General features: G+C 35.7%; 1 pseudogene; it reads right to left on the bottom strand.

The window, feature by feature from the left end:
- Positions 1 to 9,335: 9,335 nt before the first annotated feature.
- LOC129230309 (uncharacterized) lies at positions 9,336 to 15,957 on the bottom strand (annotated as a pseudogene).
- Positions 15,958 to 20,244: the final 4,287 nt, after the last annotated feature.

A 20,244-nucleotide genomic window follows, 5' to 3' on the forward strand; every position in this document is an offset into this window, starting at 1 on the left:
GTATTGGATTCGTGCAAATTTTCGAATTTCGAATTTTGACGGATTCGAACGTTTTGAGGTGTGCTGAGTCCATTTCGACTATTTTTGGAAAATGTCTGTCTGTCTGTGTGTGTGTATGTATGTGTGTGTGTATGTATGTGTGTATGTGTGTGTGACCAGTTTTTTGTGGCCGCTCTACAACAAAAACTACCGCATGAAATCGAACGAAATTTGGTACACATATGTGCCCCTATGTGAACTTGTGCCCATTGGTTTTTGGCGCGAATTCCTCCAAGGGGGGTGGAGCAATGGGACGTTTTTTGAGTTACGCGTGCTTGCTATTCCTCAGGAAGTTACTGGCGGAATAAAACAAAATTTGGTCCATATGTTGCCCCTAACAGGAGCAGGTGCTGATTCAATTTTGGTGTCTAGAGCTCAAACGGGGGTTGAGTTATAGAACGTTTTTTTCCGTCAATTGTGACTGCTGTATCTCAAGAAATAACGAACGGAATCAAACAAAAATTTTTTGACAAGTAGCCCTTAGTGGGTATAAGAGCTGATTTTATTTTGGTGTCAACAGCTAAAAAGGGGGTAGCGCAATCGCCCGTTCTTTTTTTCCATTGTGAGTGCCCTATCTCAAGAAGTAATGCTACGTTCTGGTTGAAATTTGGAATACATGTGAATCCATACGTAAACAGGCTTTGGTTTAATTTTGACTCCAATCGCTCCAAGAGGTGTTGATTTTTTTTTTTTTTTTTTTTTTTTTTGCGAATAAAAATAGCTTTATTAATGCAACAATAAGAAAGATAAATCGTAATAGATTGTCGTCTGCGTATTTCTCGTGATTTTAATTGTATGGAAATGATCGGAAATATTATCCATAGACTAATAATAAGAGTAGACCGAGCTTTCTCATTCTTGCTGATGAAGAAAATTGGTTCATAGATGTATCATGTGACTAGTGGAAGGGCTTGACGAAGACTTTGGCAGCATGGTTGCTAGATGGCAGCATTATCTATAGTTTGGCACTCGACATGTATTTTAAGACAATGTATTTTCATTAAAAAAAACTTCCAGGTGTAGAGATTGAACTGTTTTTCTTTTAGTTATGCATTATTTTGACATTAGTAATAGTTTTCGGTAACTTTTATTTCATTTGGAGCTGTCAGCGTTGGCGTGAACGAAATGGCGTAAACGTTTTGCGTTAACGCAAAAATGTACTAATCGGTATCTTAAATTGAAATTGTAGGTAAAAATACCGTTTGCTGATTCTTCTTGGTCGCTTGCATCTTTTATTGCTTAGAGAGTTATTGAAATTGACTAAAGAAAATGCACAATACAATCTAAACGACGACAATCTAAGACGACTCACTATATTAACAAAATATTTACAACTTAGAATAACAAATTTACAAATCGGACTCCATAAAAGATCATTCTTCCGTGTTCCATCAATTCTATTTATTTCATTTCGCGCTGGCGTTGATCGTCTGCTACGATTAACGCCCGCTGTTGCTAGGATATCCACCAGTCACATGGTTTGGTTTATGAGCAGCAAAAGGGTTGCCATAGCTCGGTCTACTCTTATTATTAGTCTATGACGCCCGCTGTTGCTAGGATATCCACCAGTCACATGGTTTGGTTTATGAGCAGCAAAAGGGTTGCCATAGCTCGGTCTACTCTTATTATTAGTCTATGATATTATCTCAATGATTTAAAAATTTTAACTGTTGCCATCTTATGTTTGTTAACAAATAAAATATTTGTAATTAATTCAAGCAAGGCTTTTAAAATAACTTTCAATTTTCGCTCTTTGCTTTGCTTTTGCAATAATTCAGACATCGGGATGGTCGTCAAGTTTTTGCATGTGTAATTTTGTTTTTGTTAGGAATATTGCTTCCTCGTCAAGCATGGAGAGGGATCAGTTATAGGAAAAATATAGAAGAAAGTTTCCTGATGGCCACAACATACTAGTTTAAACATATTGGCGGGTTTAGAAATGTTTTGTTCATTATTTTATTGCTATATTCTTATTGTACAAATCGAAATCATACATGTTTATTACATAGTACACAAAAACAACATTACAGCATTCATTTTCACTTACTGTACAATATTATTTCTATTTGTAATTGCACATTACATTTATGAAACAATTATTTTTATAAAAAATCAAAAAATGTTAATTATTTCAATGGAGGTCTTGTTTTCAGAAGCCTTTCTTCAAGTTTCTCAAGAAGGTTGAAGGAGTCATCTTCCATCTTTGATGACATAATGTACCTGCGAAGAGTATCAAGAACAGAATTCGCATCTGGTGTCTCGACTTCGTCATCTTCCATATCATCTTCAACCTTTATGCATGCAATTTCATTTGCTGTGTCTTCATAGATTTCTTCTAAATTTCTTTGATGTCGTTTATTATGACATCTTCGTCACAATTGAAAAAAATCTTGCACTGAAATATCTTCATTGCCACAACAAGACTTTTCCATTCTATGTTGGTGATTTCCTCAGTGTTAAGTTGCACATCTGCTAGAATCATGTGTTTTTTAATGCCGATTCCAGCTGCCCGAAAACAGTTTTTAATCGTGTCCGAAGAAATTTCTTCCCAGACAGATGTAATCATGTGCATAGCTTCCAAAATTGTAAATTTTTTTAATTTCCTTTTTTTCAGAATAATTAATAATCAATTTCCTGCTCAAGGATTTTCGATAATGTTTTTACGCTATGAATTATTCCTAAGTCTAATGGCTGCAATTTACTAGTGCAATTTGCAAGTAAAAATTGAATTGAAACATTTTTAAGTCCAGGAATGTTTGGAGGATGTGCAGGGCAACGATCAATCAAAAGTAATGTTTGTCTTCGTTCTTACCGCATTTTTGCGTCGAATTTCTTTATCCATTCTATAAAAATAGAAGATGTTATCCATGATTTGCTGTTGTTTTTCTAGTCGCAAGGTTTTCTTTTAATGTTCTTAAAACAGCGATGCTGCTTGGATTTGCCTATTACAAGTAGAGGGATTTTTTCTGAGCCATCTGAATTTGTGCATAATAAAACAGTTAGTTCGCTCCTTACTAAGCTTTCCTCCTGAACATTTTTCTTCTTATAAGTCAAGGTTTTACTTGGCTTCATATTATAAAAAAAAAACAGTTTCGTCTGCATTGAAGATGTTCTTTTCATCCTATCCATCTAATATCGTTTCTAATTCATTTTTCCATTCCAGCACAGTTTTCTTCTCATCAACTGATCCACTTTCACCACATATGCTTTTGAATGAAAGTCCATATCTTTCTTTGAATTTTGCCATCCAATCAGCCGAAGCTTGAAAATTTTCCAATTCAAAAATTTCGGCTAAAATTCGAGCGTTTTCTTTAGGTATAACTCCAGAAATTGGAATATTTGCGGCTCTTGTTTCATGGAACCATTGCAAAAGTGCTTTGTCAAAATCGTCTGCAATCGGCCGCTTTAGATTTTTTGCCGCTTGGAAGTTGTTTCGTAATTACGTGGTCCTTCGATTATTTTTTCTTTATTCGCTAAAATACCTTTGAATGTAGATTCTGGTAGACAAAACTTTTTAGCAAATTGTACTTTTCATACGCCAAAGCTATTCTCCCACTCTTCAATAATTTTCACTTTTTCCTGTAGCGTAACATGCTTTCGTTTCGAGTCCATTATTTTTCCGTTCTACTCACAAGAAATTGCACAAGAAATGAGAACTCAATTCCGATAATCAGAACAAGGCGAAACATCTGTGGCTGATCGGTTGTTGGACAGAAGGATTGGAATGTACCACTTTACTAGGGAGGGAAAGGGTGGAAGGGGAAGAATGTTTTGACAAAAAGAGGGGTCGAGACAAGACAACGAGTCATGTGACAATACCCTTCCCCCCGCTCATTTATTTGTACTCTCTTAAATGGCAAGAAAACTTGTTTTCGACTTCTGGAATTTCCTCTTGCTTAAACGGTTTGAAAGGATTGTAAAAACGGGCGGAAAAAGAAAAAATAACTGCGTAAAAATCGTCGTTAAGTAGAATCAGTATAGTCTTTAAATAGAGATTTTTGTGCTCGAAGGAGCCGGGACCAAAAATAACGTCTTTAAATAGAGATCGTCGTTAAGTAGAGTGTCGTTAAGCAGAGAGCCAACTGTATATACAAGATAGATTAAACTACAGAGCATTCTACGAAAAAAGACCTGTAATATTGTAACAGTAATCATGACGGTTCTGAACGAGATATGGCACTTATTGTAAATTCAAGCAAAAGCATAATACACGAATGAATCTACACTTGAATGAAACTTTAACCAGAAAAAGAACCCTTGAAGACTATTTAACTGAAGAATAACCATAAAATATACTATTTACATAATATTTGAGATTGCACCTTAAGATGCACATGGTTTTGGAAGTCAACTTCCAATATGCGAAAAACGAAAATGTTGAATGTCTCTGGACAGAAACTAAGGAAACAGCGCAACTCTTGGGTTTCAAGACACCAGAGTCATCACGAATAAGAGTTCCACGTCGATACGAGCACTCCAGCATTTCCGACAATTCAATTGATGCTAATGTAACAAACTGTTAAACTTAGACGATACTTTTTCGATGTAATGGACATAGTGATAAATGAAATTAAAAAGCGGTTCCACCAAACATAATCAATCTTGTACATTTAGAAGAAGTTCTGACAAGTGAAGCAAGAGGAAGTCAGTTGCAAAATAATTTGGGTATGCACGGAAGTGACTTTGATATGGAAGAATTATAGGCGCAATTGATTCTGCTACACTACATTAACAAAGGGAGAATTATTTTCCTTTGATGTCTGTGAAAAATTCGTAGCAGAATCAAGAACTGTTAGAGAGCTACTCGGTGAAGTATTTAAACTAGTTGAACTGATTCGTACAGTTCCTACTTCAGCATCGGCCGAAAGGTCGTTTAGTTCTCTTTGGCGAGTAAAAACTTATATGAGATCAACAATGTCACAAAAACGTTCGACTCAGCTTTTCCTGATAAATATCCACGAATCTCGTACCGTCCGACTTGATCTGGATTCCATTATCAAGGAATTTGTCTGCATAAGCGCAGAAAGAGTGTTTGGCTTGTAAATATATTTCAGTTCTATGTTTACCAGAGGAAATGTAGAATAAAAAAGTTGTTGCTCCATCGGTTGTAATTTTTTGCCCCCCTCCCTTTAAAACGTTGGCACGTCTCTGCTTCACTAGCAACCTTAATTACAGTAATAAGAAAAATGTAACTTACTAATTTGAAAAAAACATCCAAATTTTCTTTTAATAGAATAGGTAGAACACGTAATCCAAAAGCTCCTTCCATTTTAATTTTGTCTTCAGCGCTTTAGTTTTCTGCACTTGCTTTAAAGGTCATTATCAAGGAAGACTATAGGTTTTTAGATTTTGAAATTCTTTGTTTGAAAATATAATAAAACTTAGGGCCGTTTTTTAAAGGACTCTCAAAAAAATTTCATTTGCTTGAACAGCAGTCAGTCTCATAAATGCATCAAATTGTTCTACTTTTTGTGGTAAAAAAGGATATTTATACAATTTTTCTTCAGTGGATGCATTATCATTTATTATAATTCTCCGAAATTAATAGGTCAGTGCCATTAAAGATTTTACTTTCATCTTGTTTTGGAATGGAATACATTTGAAAATTCTTCCTGAAGAATTTGAACATGCATACTTTGAGTTAGTTCGTTTTCCCCTGGGCAATGATCCGGAGCCCAGTTCAATTTGATTTTGATGGGATTCGTTGAGGTGTTTTAAGGGCCAGGTACAAGACATTCAGACTTCCTTGCAGAAACTTCAACACAATTGTCACCTCTTTTTCAACTTATTATTAATTCCAGCTTCCCAAAAACCAGTTCCATTACCGATTCCATTACTTAAATACGGGTACATTTGAAGAAGCGCGGCACAAATCGCCTCTCTTTCAAACTTGTTCGAGGTAGCACCTAAAGGAATATAAATAATTTGTCAAATTACCTACCAGTTTTATAGATTTGTCCCAAGATAAAGGCAATTTTGCCTCCAAGATTTAAAGTAATGAGAGCAGAAATCTATTTACAGGCACCTTAGGTATAAAGGGAAAGTTTTGTTGCTTTAGGGGCAAAACAATATTTTCTGCCACGGGTGTACTCCTTGTTTCTTTATTTTCAGCTATCACTTCATACTCTGCTGATGAAAATTTTTGAGAATTGTCAAATTTGTAATTTGTCAACAAGCTTTAACTTGTCTTTATCTTTTAAGTTCCTTGTGTGTTCCCCACATTTACATATTCATTGAAATCTTCATCAAATACACTACGTGTCCAAAAAAAAAGTCGCATGCCTTAATATTTGGTTGGACCAACTTTTACGCGTATTACAGCTTTCATACGCCGTGGCATTGCTTCAGTGAGCTTTTGTAGAAGTATCGGCTATTAATTTCATCCACAATTCCATCAAGAGGTCTTCTAAACGTTCGATAGATGAAGGAAGTGTGTGTGTGTTCTTAAATCCTTTTCGAGTACGTCCCACAAATTCTCGATTGGATTGAGCTCTGGACTTTGTGGTGGCCAAATCATGTGTTGAAATGATGCATCGTGTTCATCAAACAAGATTTAACAATTGTAGCCCGGTGTACTCTGGCTTTATCGTCTTGGAATACACCACTACCGTCAGCAAAATAAAGGTTCATAGATGGCACAACATGATCATCCAAGATCTTAAAGTATTGTGCAAACTTCATTTGGTTGGTGCTCAATGCAGCCGAGCCTAGTCCAGATGAACAGAAACAACCCCAGATCATTACACTGCCTCCGAAAGAGAGCACAGTGGAAACGAGACACGTAGGGTCCATTGCTTTGTGTGGCTCTCTTCGAACCCTGACGCGTTCGTCATTTTGAAAGAGCGTAAATCTTGACTCATCGGACCACATGGACCTTTCCCCAATCATTAACAGTCTAATTTTTATGATCTTTTGCAAATTGCAGTATCTTTCTCTGATTAATGGCACTCACAAGTGGCTTGTTTATTGCAACACAGCTTCTTAGTCCCGATTTTTGAAGTTCTCGTTTTGAAGTTGGAAATTGTTTTACTTCCCTCGTTGAAGAGTGCTGTGAGTTGAATGGTCGATTTCTTGCCATTTTTCTTCACTAATCGCTTCAGAGAACGCCGATCACGTTCGTCCAGAATGGATTCACGACCACAAACATGTCGCGAACAGGTAGCTTCTCCACCATCTTTCCACCTTTTAATAATGCGTTGAACAGCTTGCAATCCTATACCACCAATTTCAATTATGTCTTTGCATTTTGTCCCACTTTGGTACAGGCCAACAATTTGGCCTTTTTTGAACTCTGTTACATCACTTCCTCGAACACAACTACTGATTCCAGCCATGCTTACTTCGACTTAAACAGTCTTCTAGTGCAACGCCCACATTTAAAGCTTGCATCGAGCAAAGATTTATACAAATATCTGTAATACTCATCGAATCACCTTCTTCCAAAATTAGAACGTTTAAAATTCGACCGCGACTTTTTTTTTTTTCGGACACTTAAGTGTACTTTCAGAATGTAAGAACCTTTGCACAGAGAAAGATAAGACTCCATCGTTTCATAAAGTTCACCATCAACTTCAATATGTATAATTTTCGACAGTTGCTGGTACTGCGCATGAAGTTTCATCTTCAATTTTTTAAGAAAAAATAAATTCATAAATACAGAGGTCAACTCCAATTTAAATGATAACTAAATATTCTAGTGACCTAAGATGTAAACCTTTGGTATTACTACATGATTACTTGCATAGTTTTAAACATAGAGGATAATCATACAACATATCCTTTTGGGATAAAATTTTCAGTCCAATATCTTGCTCAAACTTATAACCACTGATATGAAAAAAAAAGGGTTGATGTAAACAATCGACAAAGAAAATATACTTCAGTAATTCTGTAAATAAAAGGGGACTGATTTCAAATAAGGTACAAGACGTAATTTTTTTTCTAGTTTACAAGATGATTTATTCAAAACACACACCTTGGGAGTCAATACAATGCTGGAAGTGGTGGCGAAAGTTTTTGAAGCACTTTTCAAACCCATCTTTTGGAATTGCCCCTCATGTTGCCGTCGTTAGCTGCCTGAATATCTGAAATTTTGGCAAAATGTTTGCCTTTCATTGCCAATTTCAACTTGGGGACCAACAAGAAATCCGCTGGAGCCAAATCAGGGGAATAAGGAGGGTGATCAAGCACCACAATACTTTTTTTGGCCAAGAAGTCTCGTACAATCAGGCTTTTGTGTGCTAGTGCATTGTCATGCAAAAAAAGACCACGCCCCTTGGTTTTGGTATTCAGGTCTAACTCAATGATTTCTCGCCCATAAACGCTTCAAAACATTCCAGTAGTAAGCAGCATTAGCCTTCTGGCATGAATTCCTTATGAACGATACCCTTCAAATCAAAGAAAACTGTGAGGAGAGTCTTGATTCGGCTTTTTTCCATGCGCACTTTTTTTTGTTTGGCATTTTCTGGGCTCTTCCACTCCGCGCTCTGACGTTTTGTGAGTGGTTCATACTTGAAACACCAGGTTTCATCACCAGATACAATGTTTACCATGAAGCTTGGATCCCTAGTGGCCGCTTGTTGCATGTCTCTGCAGTGTTCCACTCTGCAATGTTTTTGGTCGTTAGTCAATGTGTGCGGTACAAAGCGAGCAGACTTTCCTTTTGCCTAAATTTTCCGTTAAAATGAGATGGACAGTGGATTTAGGTATGCCTGTGAGCTCTTAGATGAGTCGAGTAGAGATACAACGATCATTTCGTAGGATTTCAGCCACTTTTTCAATGTTTTCATCATTTCGAACTGTTACTGAATGACATGGTCTTGAATCATCTCCTAAGCTGTCTCTACCATTACGCAATCTTGCATATCACTTAAAAAACATTCTAACGACTCAGTACTTCACTACCATAAATGGTCTTCATCAAATCAATTGTTTCTGTGGCACTTTTACCGAATTTTAAAACAAAATTTAATGTTAGTGTGTTGTTCCATTTTTTTTTTCGACAGAGGCCAAGCGACTTCTTCTAGAATTTGCGTTATCACGTTTAATCGATGTTGCCAACGCTTTGAAATTAATCCAGAAAAGAATTGAAATGTGCATGCATTTAATGCAATCACTCTTTTATAGATAGCTCTAATAATTCCGCAAATATTAAATCAGTCACCTTTTCTATTGGACGCACAACTATTTAATTTTACTTTCGAAGTGCCAAAAAAGTTATCATAACCAGATAAAATGTTCAAAATTTCTCCTGAGTAACCAAACTCTAAGACATGTTTTTAACAGAAAACTTTAGGTCAGCATTCAAAATTGATGTTTGTAATGTTACAATATAATTGCAATTGCTGATGCCTTTGAGCTAAGAAATAGGGTAAATTTATGAATTTTTTTTTTAAACTTTGGAATTGTTTTAAAATATAAATGCTTGGCCTCAAATCTCAGACCACGAATATTTAAATGGACCGAATTCCTAAATTAAATTAGGATATTGAACATGGTAATGGTGCTTCGGCTTTATTCTTACATGTGAGAAAAGTTCTTGAAATAGGCTGTGGTGCTCTATTAGATCGTTTAAATATGACACGGAAGCCACATTGAAAAGACTCCAACTGAGATCTTTACTGGGCACTCTATCACCAATTATTTAGGGTAAAAATCGTATAAGACACCATATTCTAGCAGCTGTCATATTAATGGATTTAAAATAATTCGTCTACAAAACATGGGGTTTATCAACAATGTCATTACAACCAAATTTAGCAGATTCAAGTCACTTATTAAGTAGAGTTAAAGTAAAGTACAGCGTGGTTAAAATTAAACACACAGTACTCAGAGGCTCATAGCTGCGGTTCTACTGAACGGATCCGAATGAAATTTAAAATATACGTTATGTAGAACATGCGCTCGAGGTTTTTGCAAAAAAAAAAAAGTTTAAATTTCTCGCCAATAGATGGCGCTGTAATGACGTAAGAAGAAAGATAACACTAAAAGTTCAAAGAATAAAAGAAGGTTTATTGAGTTGCAAACACGTATGCTCTACGTGCATAACCTGCCGGTCAACAATATGCTGAAAGCGTACGATCGCATGTTCAATGACCGCATGCAACATGTCGGGATGAATTAGTGAGACGTGACTTACGATAGATGCTTTCAACTCTGCTTCATTATTTACACTTCCTTGATATACGCGATCCTTGAGTAAACCCCACAGCCAGAAGTCGCAAGGGTTTAGATCTGGTGACCTTGCTGGCCAGGCAATTGGGAAAGTCCGCGAGATGACGCGTTCATCAGGGAAGTGAGCTTGAATCAGTCTTCGCACGACGCGCCGTATGAGCAGTTGCTTCATCTTGCATGAAGACTGTGGTGGCCAAACAGCCTCGTTGCCTTAACGCCGGGACAACATGTTCTTCCAAGAGTCTAGCGGTAGCGGTCACTGGTGACGGTACACCGAACAAACCCGTTCCCTCTAACTTCCTCGAAGAAGTACGGACCCAAAATGAAGTTCGCCGTGAAGCCACACCCATGCGGTGACGTATGGGGAATGTAGCGGCTGTTGTTGTATTGCATGAGGATTGGTGGAACCTCATATGCGGCAGTTCTGGGTGTTAACAGCACCATCTAAATGAAAATGAGCCTCGTCTGTCCATAAGATATACGACTGCCAGTTGTCATCCACTTCCATCCTCGCCAGAAAACACAAGGCAAAATTCAGACGCGCAGAGGAGTCGTGAGGTTTCAACTGTTGCACGAAATGCATCTTGTACGGGTAGAGCTTCAAAATTTTGCGTAAAATCATACGCACAGTTACCATGGAATATTCAGTGTTCGTGCTATTGAGCGACTACTTACAGACGCATTGGAAGACCTTGCAAATTTCCGAATCATGCGTTTAATGGCACTGCTGGACATGGGGCCTCTTCTTAAGTTTTTCATCCGCCGATAAGAACGGAGAGTTACCGAAGCATTGCTCTCATTCTGATAAAACAGTTTTACGATCAGTGCGCGTTCCTTCTTGTTAAGCGGCATGTTAACTGTGAACGAATGATTCCTTTCAATCATGCATCTCTGTTTTATACACAGAAAGCAGTCGCTATTCATTTGCATATGGTTTTCGCAGTACAGCGCCATCTATTGGCGAGAAATTTAAACTTTTTTTTGCAAAAATCTCGAGCGCATGTTCTACATTAACGTATATTTTAAATTTCATTCGGATCCGTTCAGTAGAACCTGAGCTATGAGCCTCTGAGTACTGTGCGTTTAATTTGTACCACCCTGTACTTTTTATAAACAGACTTTTAATTATTAGTCCTAATTCAGAAAGAATTATTCCTTCGAGCAAATCGTGCATTGCTCGACTTTTTCTTGCAGAGTCCTTGGGATGTTCAGTTGTTTTCCGATCGTCGGACCTTGGGTAGGGTGGAATCACTTTTTATAATAAGGCTTTTGATCATTAGTCCTAATTCAAAAGGAATTATTCCTTCGAGCAAATCGTGCATTGCTCGACTTGTAGTCCTTGGGATGTTCAGTTGTTTTCGGAACGTCGGACCCCGGCACTGCCTTCTTGACTAGGAAAGCCAGCACGCTGGTAACGTGACGTCACTGCAGAAGACGATCGGATCGCGAAGCGCAATTGAGACTTTCTGACGAATTCAGTGTTATTTTAAGAACATTTCAATACAAGAAGCTAATTTTTTCCCTTCCTCAAAATCTAATATGTTGATATATATTGTAAAGTGTTTTTTTTTTTTTTTTTCATTTAATAGAAGTTTTGAAAATGTTTAAAATAATGTTCATTTGAAAATACGTATTTCTAATTTCAACCATCATTTTATTTTCGGATCAACAATTATCTTGTAACAATTATTACAACTGCTGGTCAAAAATTTCTTTTTAAAGATATGAACCTTATTTTTTACATACACTTCACAATAAGTTACGTATGAAATTGAAAACCCCTGTAAAGTATCAATTGGAATTTTAAAAATAAATTTCAGATAATATTTGTAGAAATTTCAATGATGAAGTTTGTCTCAATATATAAATTAAAAATATCCGTTAGTCACTTTCTTCTAATGCTGATCAAAGCTATAAAACCCAAATTATTATTTGATCTGCAAATCACTTCATAACAAATATTGTTCATTTAGCTTTATAAAACATATGCATGATACAATTTAACAAATAAGTTAAAAGTGAATTATGTCCTGAAAGTTTCAGAGCTTGTGTGTGCAATTGAAAAAAAAAATGATTTAAATAAACAACCAATTTTGAAGACAAAATATTTATTATAATTACACATATTTATTTACATAACTAGAATTTAACACATAAGATAATTCATAGCAGGTCTGACAACATTTTAAATATTTTTAAAACAGTTTTTAAGTAGAGCAATGGATCAAAACCACTTTTGATCCCGAACAAACTGAAAACATTGTGGTTAATTCGTAAAACTCCTATGACTCAAGATATTTAAGTTACTACTTTTATTTTACATTACGACGATGTTTTAATGAGTTAAAAAATCTTTCTCTAAAAGTGGAACAGGGAAAAAACTATTTTTGGTTCTGAAATAATCAGAAAAATGGTTAAGTTATAATTCTAGCAATACAAAATACTCCAGTTACTTCACAAAAGTTAAAGATTTCTCTCATATATTCGTTTTGATTATTTAGCTAGTCATAATATTTTAACTTGCAACAATTTTCTAAAAATATTTCAGTGATTTCTTTTTCTCTCTATCAGGAGAAAAAGTAAAATTATATGACAACACATATAACTCATAACACATGTAAGATCCTTGGTTTAGAAACGAAAGCACAATATGAGAAGAAAATTTTACTACTGAAATTTTTTTTGCTTTCGCTTTATCGAATCTTTTGGACCGGTTTTCTTTTCTACAATATTTTCAGTTTTACTTTTCTTTGCAACATTTTTCTGCTTTATGAGGGAATCATTTTTGTTTTTACAGTAGTTTTTTAGTAGTGTGTTGGTGGAGGCTCTTAATATCATTGTCATAACTTTTAAAGAGTTATGTCGCTTGCAGCTAATTAATAGCATGTCTTTACTGTACAGAACATTAAGTGTCTCTTGCAAAGCTGTATTTCGTTGATTTGGCATTTTGAGAAATTTTTCCTCATAATCACTTATTAATTTCTGAACGATTATGAAATTATACACAACTATATTTACAACATCTACAGTTGAATACTTGAGGCCACCTCTATCTGAATTGCTTATAATAATGTGGTTGTCAGATTTTTGCAAAGGTTTATCTATTGTAAAATTAGCTTTACACTCATCACATTTTAGTTTGTTAACAGCTACGGAGTGTACGCAATATCCTGATAACCATGTTATAAATGGTAGCTGAATATTTACTTTTTTTACATCAGCATCAGTAACAGTAATTGAGAAAGGTACATTTTCATCATAATTTGAAGAAGCAAAATCATCTATTTCATCAACACACATTTCATTTACATAAAACTCACCTTTTGACTTAGAATACAGTTTTAGTTTGCATTCATTTGAAATTCTCAATTTATTTTCAACCTCAAAAATTTGCCTCAAAGATATATGGTAATTGGTACCTGCCATTCTGCGATAAAGACTGAATCTGTATTCTAATTCATCGGTTTGGATCTTGCCAGGTAATAAATATGTCATATTGAGTTCAGACGTTACATATCGTGTGAGCTCAATCATGCATGTAGTAGTAAGTAAAAGCGCGGAATGTGTCTCTCGAGTAAATTTACCTGTGTCACTTTTTAAATTTTCCCACTTATTGAGCCAGTCTATGAAATTTGATAAAAAAATAAGTTTTTTGTCATTTGGCTTGAAAAAGAGAGGTTCACACATTTCATCTCTTAGATTTAATCCTTTGTTTGGAGTTTTCACATTGAGGATTTTGAACCATGTAGACATAATTTCAATAAACATGGCAGTGCCAGAATAGTTTAAAATATTATGGGAGGGTCCAAGAAAATTTAAGGCGTTACTCACATTGGAATTCAAAACATTTAGGGCTAGCTTAACATTCTGCCTCTCCAAATTAGATGGCCAAAGTGCTTTTTGAGATAAAGAATAGCCACCTTTCAAAAGGTCATTACACTCAATTTCATACATTTTTTTAACGCAAGGAAAGAAGCAGTGTTGATTTCATCTGAATTGGAATCAAAACAAGGGAAATACATTGCTTGCTCAATATTTTTTTGGTTTATCCAATTATTCCTTACACTTTTTATCAAATGCACTGGGTCAACACAATAAAACAAGGGTCTATTGGGATCACATGGATGAGGATATACATAGTTTGAAAGTGGATTATTAAATTTGGATACGCATTTGCGATTTATACTATTATTGTCAGTAGTAACAACAATAACTTTAAAACCAAATTTTTCTAATTGAACAATGATTTTATGGAGATATTCAAACAGACAATCTGCAGTTATGCTTTTCACTGGTAAAATATATATGACATCTTTATATGGTGAAAATAAACTTACCAATATAATCTAATTCAGAGGAGGCCACGTGCTGATTCTAACGACGTTCAGGCATGTCGTACGCTTCATCTGCACCTGCTACTATCCAGTTGACCACTGAAAGAGAGGCGAGAAAGGAGAAGGGGGAAAATACCATCGCCTATTAGTGTGACGTCACGGCGAAACTAGTTTCCAGCCTCCTGGCTTTCCTAGTCAAGATGGCGGTGCCCCGGGCAGGGTGGAATCGTATAAGACACCATATTCTGGCAGCTGTCATTTTAATGGATTTAAAATAATTCGTGTGCAATCAACAGTGTCATTACAACCAAATTTAGCAGATTCAAGTCGCTTGTTATGTTGTCAACTCGCTGCTAAAGCATTTTGCAACAACTAAAGCGTGTAGGAGAATCAAATGGATAGGGACTTTAACGCCATAAAGAGATTGGTATTTATCATATCCAAATGGTGTGCATGATTGCTTTCTGAGCTTGCTTCGTGTGTAATTATTTGCATCAAAGCTTGTTTGCATTTCACTATTCGAAGCCAAGCAAAACTTACAACTTCTGCAGTTGTCCTCAGAAAAAGATATAAATCCACCAATCTGATGAGAATCAAAATTATCACCTAAATTGACTACAATACCTTCTTTTGATTCAGTAATCTGAATTCCTTCAGATTCCAAAATATGTAGATCCCTTAATAAGGGAGCAAGAATGGTTGAAAAGCCATATTCTTTTAGATCTTGATCACGGCACAAAATAGCTAATTGCATTTCTTTGACAGTGGAACGATACTGTGAAGATATGTTTCCAACTGTGTAGTAAAAAGCAGCTAACTTATGCTTTGCTTGATTTCCACTGAGAGGGTTTGCAACCCCAAATTCATCAAAATAAAGTATGATTTGAACATTTGCGTAGACAGTAAATAGATTATTACTTTTAAATATTAAACTATTACAAATATCTTTTAAGAAACCGGTTTTGATGCAATGTACTGAGCAATTTTTCTACTTTTACAAAGTTTTTGTAAATTTTCGATAATAGGTATGTATTAAAAGTTACTCCCTGCTATGCCAATTTTATGTTGTATAGGTTGTATTAGTCCTATTTTCTTAATTATTTGTTTCCTTAAATGAAGTGAGGTAACATCTTTGAACATGGATGAAACTAGAAATGTTGAATCAATATTCTTTACAGATTCCGATACAGTCGAATCAATTTTCGTTTCTATTAACATATCAAAAATATACTTTTTAATATAATTTCCATTATCAGTGTGTAAAAACATTAGCTTTTCTATTGGAAACTACTGCAGCTGGTAATAAATGCATCTCTTGAATATACATCATAAGTAGAGATGCATTTAAATTACAGTCATCTTCTAGCACTGTATTTTCAACAGAGTCAACTTCTTGACTATTACAATCCATTGAGTCATTTTCATTGCAAGTTTCATCCATAAAATAAAACCCATGTTTTCTAGACAAGTGGAACGTAAAATCCACAAACAGAACAAGAATGTTTTTCCTTTTACAACGTCAGTTCTCTGTGTTTAAATAGATGTATTTTTAGCGCTTAGTAACTTGTACAACTTTTTGGGAATCTGTTAAATTCACATATGTAAGAAAAGGGGTATGACTGTGGACATTTTTTAATATGAGTCAGATATATAATTAATGAGGAAAAATCAATCTTGCAAACAGTACAAGTAATCATGATGTTATTTTTCCATTCCTGAATTGCTAAAAAGAACTAAGTATTTTGAGCGAGCGAGTCACTTTCTCAAAAGGATTGACTGGTACACCACTAACGTAAATACAAATTTCTTTTTCACATTATACCGTAAAATGGTACAACTTTGTGCCAAGGGGGCAACAATGGGCCACTATCGCTATGGTGATGATTTTGCTCTCTAGTGGCCTTTTTTTCAAACTTACGAGCTTCTAAAAAATTCACCAGGTAGTGTAACCATGGTAGTTAAAGACGCTTTATCAGAGATTGTCATTGTTGTCGTATACCTAAGATAACTTAGTCGTTCTTAGTGCGTGATTCGACTCACTCGTGGAAGAGCCAAAAGTCTCCTTTGGGCAGTCAATTTATACTGTTTTCCAAGATCTGGTATGTTCAGATTTGCTTTACTATTTTGTCAGTTATGAATTAAGCCGCTTGTTGACTTAAAATGTTCCACAGTTATCACAAGCTCTTAACATTTATCGAAAATGGGAATGTTGGGGTATATCAATGAGCCGTCTATTTTTCACGGCTTTTACAGGCTTGGAGCTTCATTTTATTATCTGTAGGGATGCTTTCGTCATATTTTGTGTTATTAATTGTAAATATTGGAACGAAAAGACAGAAGAAAGCTTGGGGGTTGCCCTATCACCAGTATTCATTGGAGTTTTTGCAGAAGGAGACTGATTTTCAGTAGCTTAATCGAACAACTGCCTCCCGCAGTCAAAGGCACCATGTTAGTTGATGACTTTCAAATTTCTTTCTCTTCATCGAACATGAGTATCATTGAAAGATAACATCAAATAGCTACCATTAAAATATCACAATGGGCAGAGGAAAATGGCTTCACTTTCTCTGCTAAAAAAACCTTCTGCATTCATTTCTGTCGTAAACGAGGTCTTCATCCTGATCCAAATCTTCTCCTCAATAATCAATCAATAGCTGTACAGGACCAAGGGAAATTCCTTGGTCTCACACTTGGTAATAAACTTAAATTTATACCGCATATACAAGAGTTAAAAAAGAAATGTTCAATGAAATTAAATATCCTTAAAGTCTTAGCAAACACTTCCTGGGGTGCGGATTCAGTGTCTCTTAAGAATCTATAGGGTTCTTATACACTGAAATATTGATTATGGATGCCAAATTTATGGCTCTACAGCGAAAAGCTCTAGATCCAATACATAATCAAGCGCTGCGCATCTGCAGAGGAGCCTTCCGAACCTCACCTATCAAGAGTCTTTATATTCCAGCACATGAACATTCTCTAAAAAATAGACGTCTCAAACTCTCCATAAATTTTTACTTCAAAATAAAACCTTACACCAATCATCCGTTACACCTCCATACTTTTCATCCATCTAATGTTTTCTTATTTCTGCATCATCTATCGGTAACCCCAGCATTTGGAATCCGAATGCGACAGATGCTCTTCAGACCTGCAAATATCAGATTTTAATACTCTCAACACAATAAAACCAATTAAACCATGGTGCGAAGTAACTGTGTCTACAATCAAAGACCTCAAAAAAAAAAAAAAAAAAAAAAAAAAAAAAAAAAAAAAAAAAAAAGAAAAGAAACTAACTCTAATACAGCTTACCAACAAAACTTTTATAACATAAAAATTAAATATTCAGAATATAAAGCCATATATACTGACGGATCAAAAGCAAACGATCACGTCGGCTTTGCTGCAATAATTAATGGTCAAACTACCGCTGAAAAACTACACCCATCTTGCTCAGTTTTTACCTCGAAAATAAAAGCTCTATTTACATCTCTACAATCAATAGCCCAATCCGAGTTCAGTAGGAGCCATCACTCACTACAACAATAGTAGCCAACCTACAGTCATCCAGTCCAATCAATTATACAGAAGTCTGAAGCAAAATAACTTTCAAATTCTTTTTTGTTGTATTCCTGGCCACGTAGGCATTGCAGGCAATGGACAGCTGACTCAGCTGCCAGAGCTGCAAGTGTTCTGGTCGACGATAGTGTCCCTTACGTTGACGTTAAAAACGCCATTTCTGAATCTCTTAACAGCATTGGCAGCGAACCTGGAATTCAGAAACACAAAATAAATTGAACTCGACCCAGCCTTCGACGAAAGATTTCGGATCATTGCAGCTCACCAGGAGGAAACAGGTTTTCATTATCTCGACTCGGTCATACCAGGTTCACCCATAAATACCTCATATGCCGTGAACCAGCTCCAACGTGTATAACGTTTAATATGAATCAGACTTTGTTACATATTTTAAGTACCTGCCCAAATTTTAATCAAATACGTTTTCAGTATTTTAATCCACCTTTGGAGGACTTGCGGGGGGACCCCCCCCCATTGCAATTAGTACTCCTTCCTACAAGAGATTGGCTTCTCCTTTTTAATTTTGTGTTTGCCACGTCAATATGTGATTTCTTCCTTTCCTTATTTTTCAAGACATTGTTTCATCCACTTTTTTTAATCTACAATTTGTTGAAATCTTTTTAACGTTTACTTGTTTTTATGGGCTTTTTTTTAATACTAGTACTTAAAGTTTTATGCTTTTTACTTCAAAATATGCGTACTTTTTCTTTTTCCAGTCTTTAATGAAAAATAAATAGGACATGATAAAAAATCGTTTGGTGCAGTATACCCCTCAAGGACTCTTGCGCCATAAAAATCAAATAAACCAACTATCCATTTTATGAAAAGTCGGCTCCGCAGCTACTAAAAAGCGGTTGCCAAAAAAAAAAAAATCTGAAGGTTTAAAAATTTTTAAAACACTGTTTTCGACTCAATTAGCAGGCCGAAATTTTTTTTTATTCAAAAATAGTGAGCAAAATGGCCTGTAAGATTTTACATGGATTGACCCGAGTATAAATACCCACGATTTCGTTCAAGTGCTTTTATTTCAAACTAGAAGTTTTCATTCAATTTTATCAGAAATTACTATTTGCTACGGACGAGCTTGTATAATCCTTAAATAGACCCGATCGAGTATACGCGCAGTCAACAAAACAAATAAAATGCGTCATGAGATCACGTGCTCTCACCATCCAATCCGATACGAAATGAGTAAATATGTTATCCTAGAATGCAGGCGCTTTTCTCGGTTACCTACTCGGCTAAAGTGCTATCGATACGTCTCCATTATAAACATTCGAAAGAGTGTTCCCGAATTGGCAAAAATTTTCAATATGCGACTGTGGCACGGTGAGTAAGGAAAAAATAATGAGAAGATATTTATTGCCCAATAAATTAATATCATTGATGTAGACAAACATTAGAAAACATTTGGGTAGCATTAAGCCTAATATGTTTGCTATTTAGTCACACTGTATCTGTTCCAAATGTGTATCATAATTCTACTTCTCATTAAACCTTCATTTATGATGAAATAAAGTTAAATGAACTGTTAAAAATAAGTGAAAAAAAGTACTAACCTTTTACTCCGCCACTAATATTTCCAAGAGTAAGCAACGCGACGCGTATTGCAAATACAAAATTGCATTGAAATTTCCATCGGTCACTGGAACTGGCTTATGCTAAGCTGTTATTGGCTGGCGCTGAAACAGAAGATATCACCTAATTTACGTGCTTTATGTTTAGCTGACTTTGAATCTAAATGTGACACGCAGTGGTTGACGTGAAACAGAGTTCAATCAAACTATGGAGATATCAACAGTGGACTTTCAGTTTCTACCGTGTTATGGTTTAACGTCGAACAGATATTTTTTAAACCACGCAGTTTTAAAACATAGGAATTCAGATTATTTCATAAGTTAAGCAGAATGCCCCTCCCCCCGTGTCCATTTACCTTGTAGTGGTAGTGGGGGGGGGGGGGGGGGCTTGTGGTGTGGTGAGTTCGGGGCGAGTACTTGGAAGGAGTAGTGAACCCCAAGTTGCTCAAACAGAATATCGGCGGGAAGGGACTTTTGTTCTCTTCCTTCTTTCACCACACTTACCAAATTTCGGACAAAACCCCCACAGCCAAGGTGTTTCT

The sequence above is a fragment of the Uloborus diversus genome, chromosome 9 (assembly GCF_026930045.1).
Source record: "Uloborus diversus isolate 005 chromosome 9, Udiv.v.3.1, whole genome shotgun sequence".
Lineage (NCBI taxonomy): Eukaryota > Metazoa > Arthropoda > Arachnida > Araneae > Uloboridae > Uloborus > Uloborus diversus.